We start from the raw sequence: 10,801 nt of genomic DNA on the forward strand, positions 1-10,801 counted from the left end.
GGCTTTTTATTTGTGACTTTCATTTCAATAATTTTTTCTTTGAATGTTAAATTAATATTTTACAAATACAATAAAAATTTATCATGTAAGGGACTTATCATTGATTACATTAAAAAATGTAAGATTATTTTATAAAAATGGGATTGAATCATAATATTTTTAATAACAATCCTTTTTTGCTTTCTTAAGAATTTTTTTTTAATTTGTAAAAAAAATTGTTTCATTTGTAACAATATAATTATAAATTAACATGAATTAAGCTTATTTCCTTAACACAATTTTTTCCTATTTTAAAGGGCATGGAATCATAATCATAAGCCTAAATCAGGGAAAAACATCATACTAAGGAGATTCCGTTTATATATATGTTAACGTTAAAGTATATAATGCAGTTATTTCATAGAATACCTAGTTATTCCATGAAATAACTGATTGTGTCTGTTAAAGTGTGTAATATGTTATTAATTTAACACTTTAACTAGTTATTCTATGAAATAACTAGGTATTCTATAAATTAACTAATGAGAGACAGTTAAAGTGTAAAATAAACAATTTATCTAAAATGAAATGAAACTAATGATAGACAATTAAAATGAAAAAGAAACAATTTATCTAATTTATGCAGCGTATAAATGGTATTTATGGAAACGTACCATAAAATCATTTGTTACAACAAGGATTACTAAAATGACACTTGGAATTACTAAGAACATTATTTCTAAAACAAAAGCATTTTTTGTTGACACACTGGGTTTTACACAAACATTTTTTAAATCCATGACCAGTACCTAAAATGCAGTAGGGTTGGAAGGTAAATGTATTTGTCTTACGAGATATACGATATAGATTATTTTACACTTTAACGGGCTGCAGATCGTTATTCTATGAAATAACTAGTTAAACCATGAAATACAAGAGAGTTTTACACTTTAACGGACACGATCAGTTATTTCATGGAATAACTAGGTATTCTATAAAATAACAGATTTCATACTTTAACGGTAACATATATATATATATAAGCATTATTTTATGTGAAGCATGATGCAGTTTTGAAGACAGTGAAAAGACTTTTAAAATTTTTAAAGTTCGATTTATTCTCTCCGGGAGGCAAGCATGATTATTGACAAGAAGGCGCTAACATGGCATGTCCGCCATAGCACATTGCAAAAGCAGAAGGTGGGGAAGAAGAGCGAAATAAATTATCCCTCATCTTATATAACATGAGATATGGATAAGGAAAATATTTTTTTACAGAACTAATATATTATTAAGATTCTGATAGGGATTTCTGACGCATGTCAATCACATGTAAAGGAAATGCAGGGATTTTTTAAAAAGAATGTGCTTACTGGACAGTTTATTATCACATGAAGCGTGTGAATGTGTCGGCATTTAGTCAATTCAGCAATTTTATAAAGCTTCTCTTGAATTAATTAAGTAGAGAAAGTGGAATTGGATCAAGAAATAAGAGAATGGACTTACTATGGGCTAAATTAAGATAAAACTTTGGAAATTAATTAAATTGAAATTAAAGTTTAAAATATCATTACATATATATATATATATATATATATACACTTTAAATGCAAGCCATTTTGGTTATTAACATTTCTGCTCTATTTATTATTCTAAATATTTGTTGAAGAATAAATTAAAAACTTTAATTACAAACAGTAAGGAATTCAGTTAAATATAATTCCTTATATGCTATCAAATATTTTAATGAATATAATTTTGTATATTATTTATATTCACTATTACAGACTGATCCAATTATGCATTCTCTTCATGCTTCTATAAACTCAAATTCCATTTAACAAGATCTGTGGTAACTCACGCTGTAATGGAAGGGGTTGCTGAACTAATTACATCCTTTCCTTTGATTTCTAATAGTACAGTAATGCACATATCAATCACATACCATTTTCTTTTTAAAAAAATTAATTTTGAATATTTTATTTTACTAATATTTATTTTATGAAATAAGTTACTTACTTCCTTTGGCTTGAAACAGATATTTTAAATAAATTTTTTTGCTCCTATATTCCTTACTCTCATCTAATGAATATTGTTACGAACCTGTGATGCTGCTTTCCAGCATAGTTGGTTCCATAGGAGGTCCCAGAGCTTGGCGACCATTTGGCGCCAAATTAGATTATACCCGAAATATCGAGAATCTTCCCGGGCCGTCCAATAGGAACCGAGTTACGCCTCGAACGTTCCTGATTGGTTGGGAGGCTTCTAGCCTCGCCTCCTGAGACTTATAAAAGGAAGCCGCCGCAGCTGCCGAGTAGTCGTGGACCAGTGGAGTCGGAGTCGTGGGCAGTGGAGTCGAAGAGTAGTCGGAATCGCGATAAAGAACTGGCCTTTCAGAGAAAAACGAAGCAGCGACGGAGTGAAGCTAGTGCTGAACTAAGCTGTGTGCTACTGTCTGTAGTAGAGTTTTGTATGCTGCACGTCTCGGCTGAAGATAATCGTCTTCTGTGCTGTATATAGTTGTCGTCTTTGTGCTGTCCTGTGTGTCTTCGTGTAAATAAACGTCGTTGTTTTATTTTCTACTGCCGCCTGGTGATTGAGCGTTCTTCACACCATATAACTTCCACTATCCAAACGAACCCCAGAAATTTCGTAACAATATTATGTAACAGTGTTAGATCAATGAAAAGATAGAGAAGTGTTTTTTATTAGCTTTATTGAGAATTGCTTTAAAAAAGTAATTCATTTTTCATATTTTTTTTCATATTAAAAGATTTATAATTTTTGCCTGGATGCTTGAGTAACTTTTGAAAAATGAAAAATGATTTGAAAAATGATGATGAAAATAGCTGTTGAGACATGTATGATTTTCTAACTTATACCTTATCTTAGGTTTTTTTTAAAAAAATCTAAAATTTATTCAAATTCTTAACACACAAATTGACATGATGAAGAAAAAAAATAGATTTTTGTAAAAAAAAAATTATATTTATCTGTAAGTTTGTTATGATATTTTTAATTAAGAATATTAACATTCTTTAGAAACTATAATTCTCATGTTTTATTTAAAATCAGGCCTTTTTCTAACTATGGGCCACTACTCCACATAAATTGTAAAAAATGAATGATAGAAGTATTAAAATTTTCACTGTGCCTTATATTTAGTTCTTCAATATTTGTAAATAAAAATTATTCAAAAAAACATTTAGATTTTAAAAAATATTTTAAATTTAACTATCATGGTCAGCTTCTTTTAACAAATTTTGAACTGGTCCCTAACTCTTTAAAGGAACATTTTTCTCTACTTATATGAAATTAAATATTTTAGGATTGATTTTTAAAAAAGAAAATTCATTTAATTTATTTGATAAATTCATTTTATTTGGTAATTAATTGGATTAATTAGCAAATTAAAATATTTTTTATAGTTTGATATAAAAATTTGAAACATCTAGTTTTTTGCTTCATCAAAAAATCTAGCTACAACTTATGCCAATCTTCTTTCCATCTTTAGGTATTGTCACATCATTATCTGAAATAGTTAATTAATAATTTTTATTAATTATTAATTTTTTAATTAAAAATTCATTTAAATGTTAAAACCAAATTATATGATCTAAGTATTAATTGATATTTTTGTAGGATTTCTGAAGTTATTAAGAGATAATTCTAACAGATATTGTAAAATAATTTATTTGGACTTTAAAAATTGATGAATTTTGGCATGAGCATATGTCACATTAGCTTAGAAGAAATATTTTCTTTTTTTCTCACCTCACTTATAGCTTTTAGCTCAGAAAAGGATTTCAAATAAATTCTACAATTGAACATGAAGAAAAAATTGCTTAATGAATAGTGCCATCCTTAGTAAAATCCTCATAGATGAAATTAAGTTGTACAGGCTGGATCACATGCAAGGTGAAATGTAAATTAATTGCATTGTTTCTTCAGAATTTCCTTTTTTTTTTAATTTTCTTTTAATTAAAATTGCATAGAGAAAATATTTTAATCCTCAAAAAGTCTGTTCCAAGGTTTTGACAAATGCCATATCTCAGACATTCTGGTGTTTCAAAAAGACATTTTTAGAACTATGTCTCAGTCCCCTCCCCCCACTTCACACATACACACACACAAAAAAAAAAAAAAAACCGTACACATTTTAGAACATAACTTTAAAAACTCTTTGAGTGAGTCGGATGAAATTTGTTGTTGAATTTTGCTGTTTTCCTTTCCTAAGCCTAATCTGTATAGCTTCAGTAAATACAGACTTTTATAAAGAGAACCAAAATAAAGGTGGTATACTCGAAGGTCTAAGGGAGAATGTTCCCCCTCGTTTAAATTAAATATCTGTCACTTAATAGGAAGGCTCTTGTTAACAGCGTTCTTTTTCCATCCTTATACCTTTAACCTTTATAAAATGGCTGGTAGAAATAGTATATGTGAGCGGAATTGTATTTTCCCTATATCTCTCTTGCTATTGAAGAGAGAAAGATGACTATTACTTACTCATACTTTGGATGTTTGTTTTTGTCAGGAATCAGATACCTCCATACCACGCTGCAAGCCTCTACCTGCTTTAGGTTTAATGATTCTGTGACTTCCTATTGGTATAAGTGCAATTACTTGACATTTGCTGCAGTAGAAATTTCAATAATAGTTATGTTACACATCTGTGAAAGTTATTACATCATAGTCGTCATTGGCGACCAGCTGGTTTGCCAATGAAATCGTTTACATTTAATATTATTGAAATCATTTAGACTTTATGCCAATGGCTCTGCCAAATTGTCAGACATTAAATCCATATTGTTTTAATTGTCTTATTTAAACTTCTGTTTGTGCACAAAAATATTTCTAACGAAATCCAGTCCCATAACATTACAGCGCTATTAAAAACAGAATGTGGCAAAAACAGCGCGATTGTAAATTTATATTAGTGAAAAAACAGTTTTTGAAATTTTGGAAGGTATGAAATTTATTTTTATGCTCTAATACTTTCGGAAGTTATTTTGCCAAAATTTCATTGAAATTCTAATTAAAATTTCAAAAAAAAAAAAATCGTCCCGAGGTGCACATTTCCACACTCCAAGGTATTGCATGCCAAATTTCGTAGCTATTGGTCAAACGATCTGGCATGTAGAACGCCAACACACTCAAACAGATACATACACATTCATATTATTATTAGTAGAGATATACCATATTAATATGTGTACAATTCCTATGTCTGTTTTACTTTTAAAAAGCCGGCGTCCTGTCATAGGGGTAGCGCATCTTCCCCGTGTCCTGGGTTCGAGTCTCCTTTCGGACATGGTTGTTCTTCATCTGTTCTATCTGTGAGACGTGTGAATGTGCCACCCTGTAAAAAGGGGTTGTGCAAGCGAATGTGATGCGTGAGTAGCTAAGACGTACTCTTGGCCCTAGTTGGCGCTACTAAAGCAAGACGCTCCCTTGGCTTAAAATTGCTGACTTCGTTAGCGAGCTTGTCCATGGCAAGTGCCATTATAAACAACAACCTAAAAAAAAAACATTTTTTTGGGGGGGGGGAGTGGAATATTGAGTGTGGTACCTGCTTAATAGTGCCTAATCCATTTTTTGCACACTAAAGTGTACTGCAAATAACACAACACACACATACATTTCTTAAGCATTTGGCCAATATGCAAGAGATTTTACAACTACGACTTTCGTTAGTTAATCTATAATAATCAGATCTGACAGGATAACAGCCCTCTAAACGGGCATATATCCTAGTACAACATAAATAATTAATGAATAGTTAATTTTCCATTACATTAAAAAATAATTCCTGATACTATAATTTTTTTTTTATTTTGATGATAATTTAATGTTTTAATATAATGTTAAATGTAATAACATATTTTGCTACTAGTATTTTATAATTTAAAATTTCGTGGTTCTTAAAAATTTATTTATTTAATAACAAGATTAATAACATTTTTAATCGACCTACTTGCGCGGACTGAAGAATATGCTATCGTCATATTCTTCAGTCCAGCGGCTTTACGCAGCTGCTTAAACAAAAATAAGGCCTTGCATCTAAGCCGGATGGCATGCAATACGGCGGCACCCTTATAAATGAATGACTGAAGAAAAATCGTATTTTTGAACATCAATAACAAAAAGGAAATTTTCCACTTGTATTTAAAATGTTAACTGTCATATTTTGAACGCAGCTTTGGATTCGCACCTCATATTATTATTATTTGACACAAGGATAGGAATTATTAACAAAGTTATGACTGTACATTTTTGAAACTGCTGTTCCACAAGCTATTTACTAATTTTATAATACGTGGATACTGCAGGTGTTTTTTTACACCTGCAACCAAAGGCAGTGGTCTCCACAAAATTTTCTGGCGTATTCTCTAATAACGATGAATTTGTGTTTTTTCGGTTGAATTTTTTCTTAACTGACTGAAACCAAAATTTGACATATTATTGACAATTGCAGTCCCAAAATGACACACCAAAGTTGATATATTTATACCATTTTTGAGTGCAACGGCTTTCTACACCCTTGTTGGATTTGTCTTAAAATTTGATAGGTATATACACTTCGGATGTTAAATCTGTATACTGAGGGCCGTGGTGGCCTGGTGGTAAGGTCTCGGCTTATGAGCTGTAGGATTTCAGGTTCGAGATTCCATTCCACCGAAGAACCGACATGTAAGGGGGTCTGTTGCACGATAAATGCGTCAGGGCCAAACGTTCTCTCGTTGGTGTGGTGTGGTGTGTGTGGAGAGGGGTGTGCCAGTTCAGGTGTCGTCCTCGTCGTCTGACCGAGGTTCAAAATTACGAGATTCGTCCCAAAATAGCCCTAGTGTTGCTTTAAACGGGACGTTAATGTAGCTAACTAACTAACTAACTGTATACTGAATTTTATCCATCTAGCTTCCTTCGCTTTGTGGTTATCGTATTAACTTAACAGCCAGACAGATCGACTTCCTCTGAATATTATTTCTTTAAAAAATTAACAAAAATCTAAAAATTTAGTTTAAAGTCCATATACTAAATTTCATCGGTCTAGCTCAAAGTGTTTTTGAGTAATCGTGTCCGCAGACAGACAGATATAATGCCAAAAATGCGTTTTCAATATCAGGAAGATCTGAAACGTACCGCTACATTCGGACAACCGGACTTACAGACTTGCTCTGAATGGATTTCTCTCAAACTTTGATAGCAATCTAGAAATTTGGTTTAAATACCATATACCAAATTGCATGCATCTAGATAAAAAAGCTTTTGAGTTGTTGTGTTTACGGACAAATAGATTGGTGTAATGCCAAAAAGGTATTTTTCGATTTCAGAAAGGTCTGAAACATAAAGATTCGTCAAAATCTCGAGTTCATTTTTTTTTTATATGATTACTATATATATATTTTTTTTTAATTCTTCGCATAATAGAAAGTACAAACTAGATGTTTGTCTAGATTTATTTAACTTTTAAAACATATTTTAACTTCCCGTTTGATGTTTATTTGTCTTCAAAAGTTTTTTTTTTTCTTTTCTTTTTTTTTCTGTCAACTTATCACGAGACTCTATTTAAGGGACTTTGATATTTCTCTGTCTATAAACCCTTGCAGAAGGTTCGCGATTATGTTCAAAACAAATTGCGCAGTAATTGTACTGTTGGAGTCAAAGAACAAGTTTTGAAACATGTAGGAATTTGAGGGGCGTGCAACTTACCCGTGCCCCATTTCAACTTCTAGAGCAACTTACCGATTTTGAAACAAGTGTGGATTTAAGAGGTTTGACACTTACCCGTATCGCATTTCAACCACCTCATGCAACTGAATGGTTTTGAAACAGGCGTGGATTTGATAGGCATACAATATACCCGTGTCCATTTTAATCTCTCCGTGCAACTTACTGATTTCGAACCAATTGTGGATTTTTGGGACGTACAACTTACCGATTTTTATATAGATGTGGATTGGAAATATCGTACAATTTACACATGCCCCACTTCAACCTTCACGCGCAACTTACCGGTTTTGAAAAGAGTGTGGATTTGAAAGGCGTGCAACTTACACGCCCATTTCAACCTCCCCGTACAACTCAGATCCAAACAGGTATGGATCTGAAGGGTTTGCAACTCGCCGGTTTTAAAACAGGTATGGATTTTAGGAAAATGCAATTTACCCATGCTCCATTTCAACCTCCCAGTGGTTTTGAAACAAGTATAAATTTGAGGGGCGTGCAGCTCACCGGTTTTAAAAAAAGTATGGATTCTAGGGTAATGCAACCTACCCGTGTCCGATTTTAAACTTCCTGTGCAACTTACCGGTTTTGAAACAGGTATGGATCTGAGGAGTATGCAACTTACCCGTGTTCCTGACAGCAACATTTTTCGAAAAGGGATTTGGAAAACCACCATTGAGAAAAATGCCTGAACATTCACTACAATAATGATAAAAGTCATGCATACATATACTTAACTTTTGGTAATAAATTCATTTTGTTCTCTGCTCTTGTCTTTTTTTTCTATTGTTCACCGTGTGTGTGTGTGTGTGTGTGTGCGCGTGTGTGTGTGTGTGTGTGTGTGTGTGTGTGTGTGTGTGTGTAAACACATAATTTTTGAGCAATTTCGTGGCCGAAAAGAGAGAAGACATTTAAAATTTTTAAACGCTTTTATCCCATCCCGGGAGGCATAATCTGTGTACAAACAAGAAGCAACACAGTACGTCTAGATCACAAAACAAGAGCGTAAAAAGAGAAATAGCCAACGAAATATTTATCCCCATGATTATATACTGTGAGATTCTGATAGGGGTTTCCTTACTCGTGTTGATTTAGGTAAAAAAATTATAGGTATATTTTAGAAGAATTTGTTTAGGTTGACAGAATTTTATCCCTACACTCGGAATGTGAGAACTTGTCGATTTCAGCAATTTTACAGAGCTTCTGTTGCATTAATTAATAAAAAAGATGGAATTGTATCAGGAAATAAATATATATATATATATAATCATAACTTTTTAGTTTCGTAACTGATATTCAATTAAATATTTTAAGTAAAAATTTAATAATCATTTTCTAATTAACTTAATACCGAAATAAATCCTAAGCGAATACATATTTTTTAGGAGGCTACACATTTCTGGTTGCTTTACAGACGTTTAATAAATCGTGAGTACGGATACGAAGAATTATGGAACATTATGTAGCCTATAAACGTCGTCACTGTTTGCACATTGTCCTTGAAAGAGAATTCTAAGAAGTTCAACGGAATTGATATTGAAAGATGTATGCACACGTGAATATGGATTTCAGGTAATTGGTTTTCTTTGTTCTTGGGAATATTAAGTCAAGTATTAAAGCAGGCAGTTTGACTTATTAGGAAAACTTGCATTTTTGCCTACTCGTACACTAAGTAAAAAAATTCGAAGTCGAGATTTTTATAAATCTCCATATTTTAGACCTCCCTTATTTAAAAAAACACATTTTATTTATTTATTTATTTGTGGAAAATGTCTGTTTGTCTGTGACTAAGATAATTCAAAAACTCTTTGAGCTAAACGAAAGAAATTTGGTATATAGTCTTTATGCCAAATTTGCAGATTTTCATGAAATTTGGAGCAGATTCTATTTAGAGGAATAGAATTTACTGTCCAGTTGTTCAAATTAAAGGTTAACACTATAACTATAAAACAAAGAGAGCTAGATAGATGGAATTCGGCACAGAGACTTCGTATCTGTATTGTAAACACCTATCATATTTTGAGATAAATCCAACAAGGTCTTGAATGTCTATCGGTCTGTAATTTCAAGAGTATGAAAATCTGATAATTCAAAAGCACAATGACTTAAATAGATTAAATTTGGTGCTGATTTTTTGGCTACAATTATATAGTCAAAAAAATTTAACAAAAAAAATTCCATGTTAAATTTTAATTCCAATCAGTTGAGGAAAAAACACGCCTAAAATTTAAATTTTTCTTTATTAGAGATTATGCGAGAAAGTTTTTGGGTTTAAATAATATATCTTCATAAATTTTTAGTTAAGATTTATTAAGTCATATCGTTGACATTTCTAAGAAGTTTCCAATATAATTTTCACCGCAGAAAAGTGCAAACGATTTTTTTATTTTCTCTTTTTAAAAATTCTCACAAATCTGATTTGTCAAAAGTTTCAGACGATCACAATATCGTTATTAGAAGATTGTTATCGTTATTAGAAATTATGCGAGAAAGTTTTTGGGAGACCATCTGGTTTAAATAATATATCTTCATAAATTTTTAGTTAAGATTTATTAAGTCATACCGTTGACATTTCTCAGAAGTTTCCAATATAATTTTCACCGCAGAAAAGTGCAAACGATTTTTTTTATTTTCTCTTTTTAAAAATTCTCACAAATCTGATTTGACAAAAGTTTCAGACGATCACAATATCGTTATTAGAAGATTGTTATCGTTATTAGAAATTATGCGGGAAAGTGTTGGGGAGACCAGCTGGTTTAAATAATATATCTTCATAAATTTTTAGTTAAGATTTATTAAGTCATACCGTTGACATTTCTCAGAAGTTTCCAATATAATTTTCACCGCAGAAAAGTGTAAACGATTTTTTTTATTTTCTCTTTTTAAAAATTCTCACAAATCTGATTTGACAAAAGTTTCAGACGATCACAATATCGTTATTAGAAGATTGTTATCGTTATTAGAAATTATGCGGGAAAGTGTTGGGGAGACCAGCTGGTTTAAATAATATATCTTCATAAATTTTTAGTTAAGATTTATTAAGTCATACCGTTGACATTTCTCAGAAGTTTCCAATATAATTTTCACCGCAGAAAAG

The sequence above is a fragment of the Argiope bruennichi genome, chromosome 11, assembly GCF_947563725.1.
Source record: "Argiope bruennichi chromosome 11, qqArgBrue1.1, whole genome shotgun sequence".
NCBI lineage: Eukaryota > Metazoa > Arthropoda > Arachnida > Araneae > Araneidae > Argiope > Argiope bruennichi.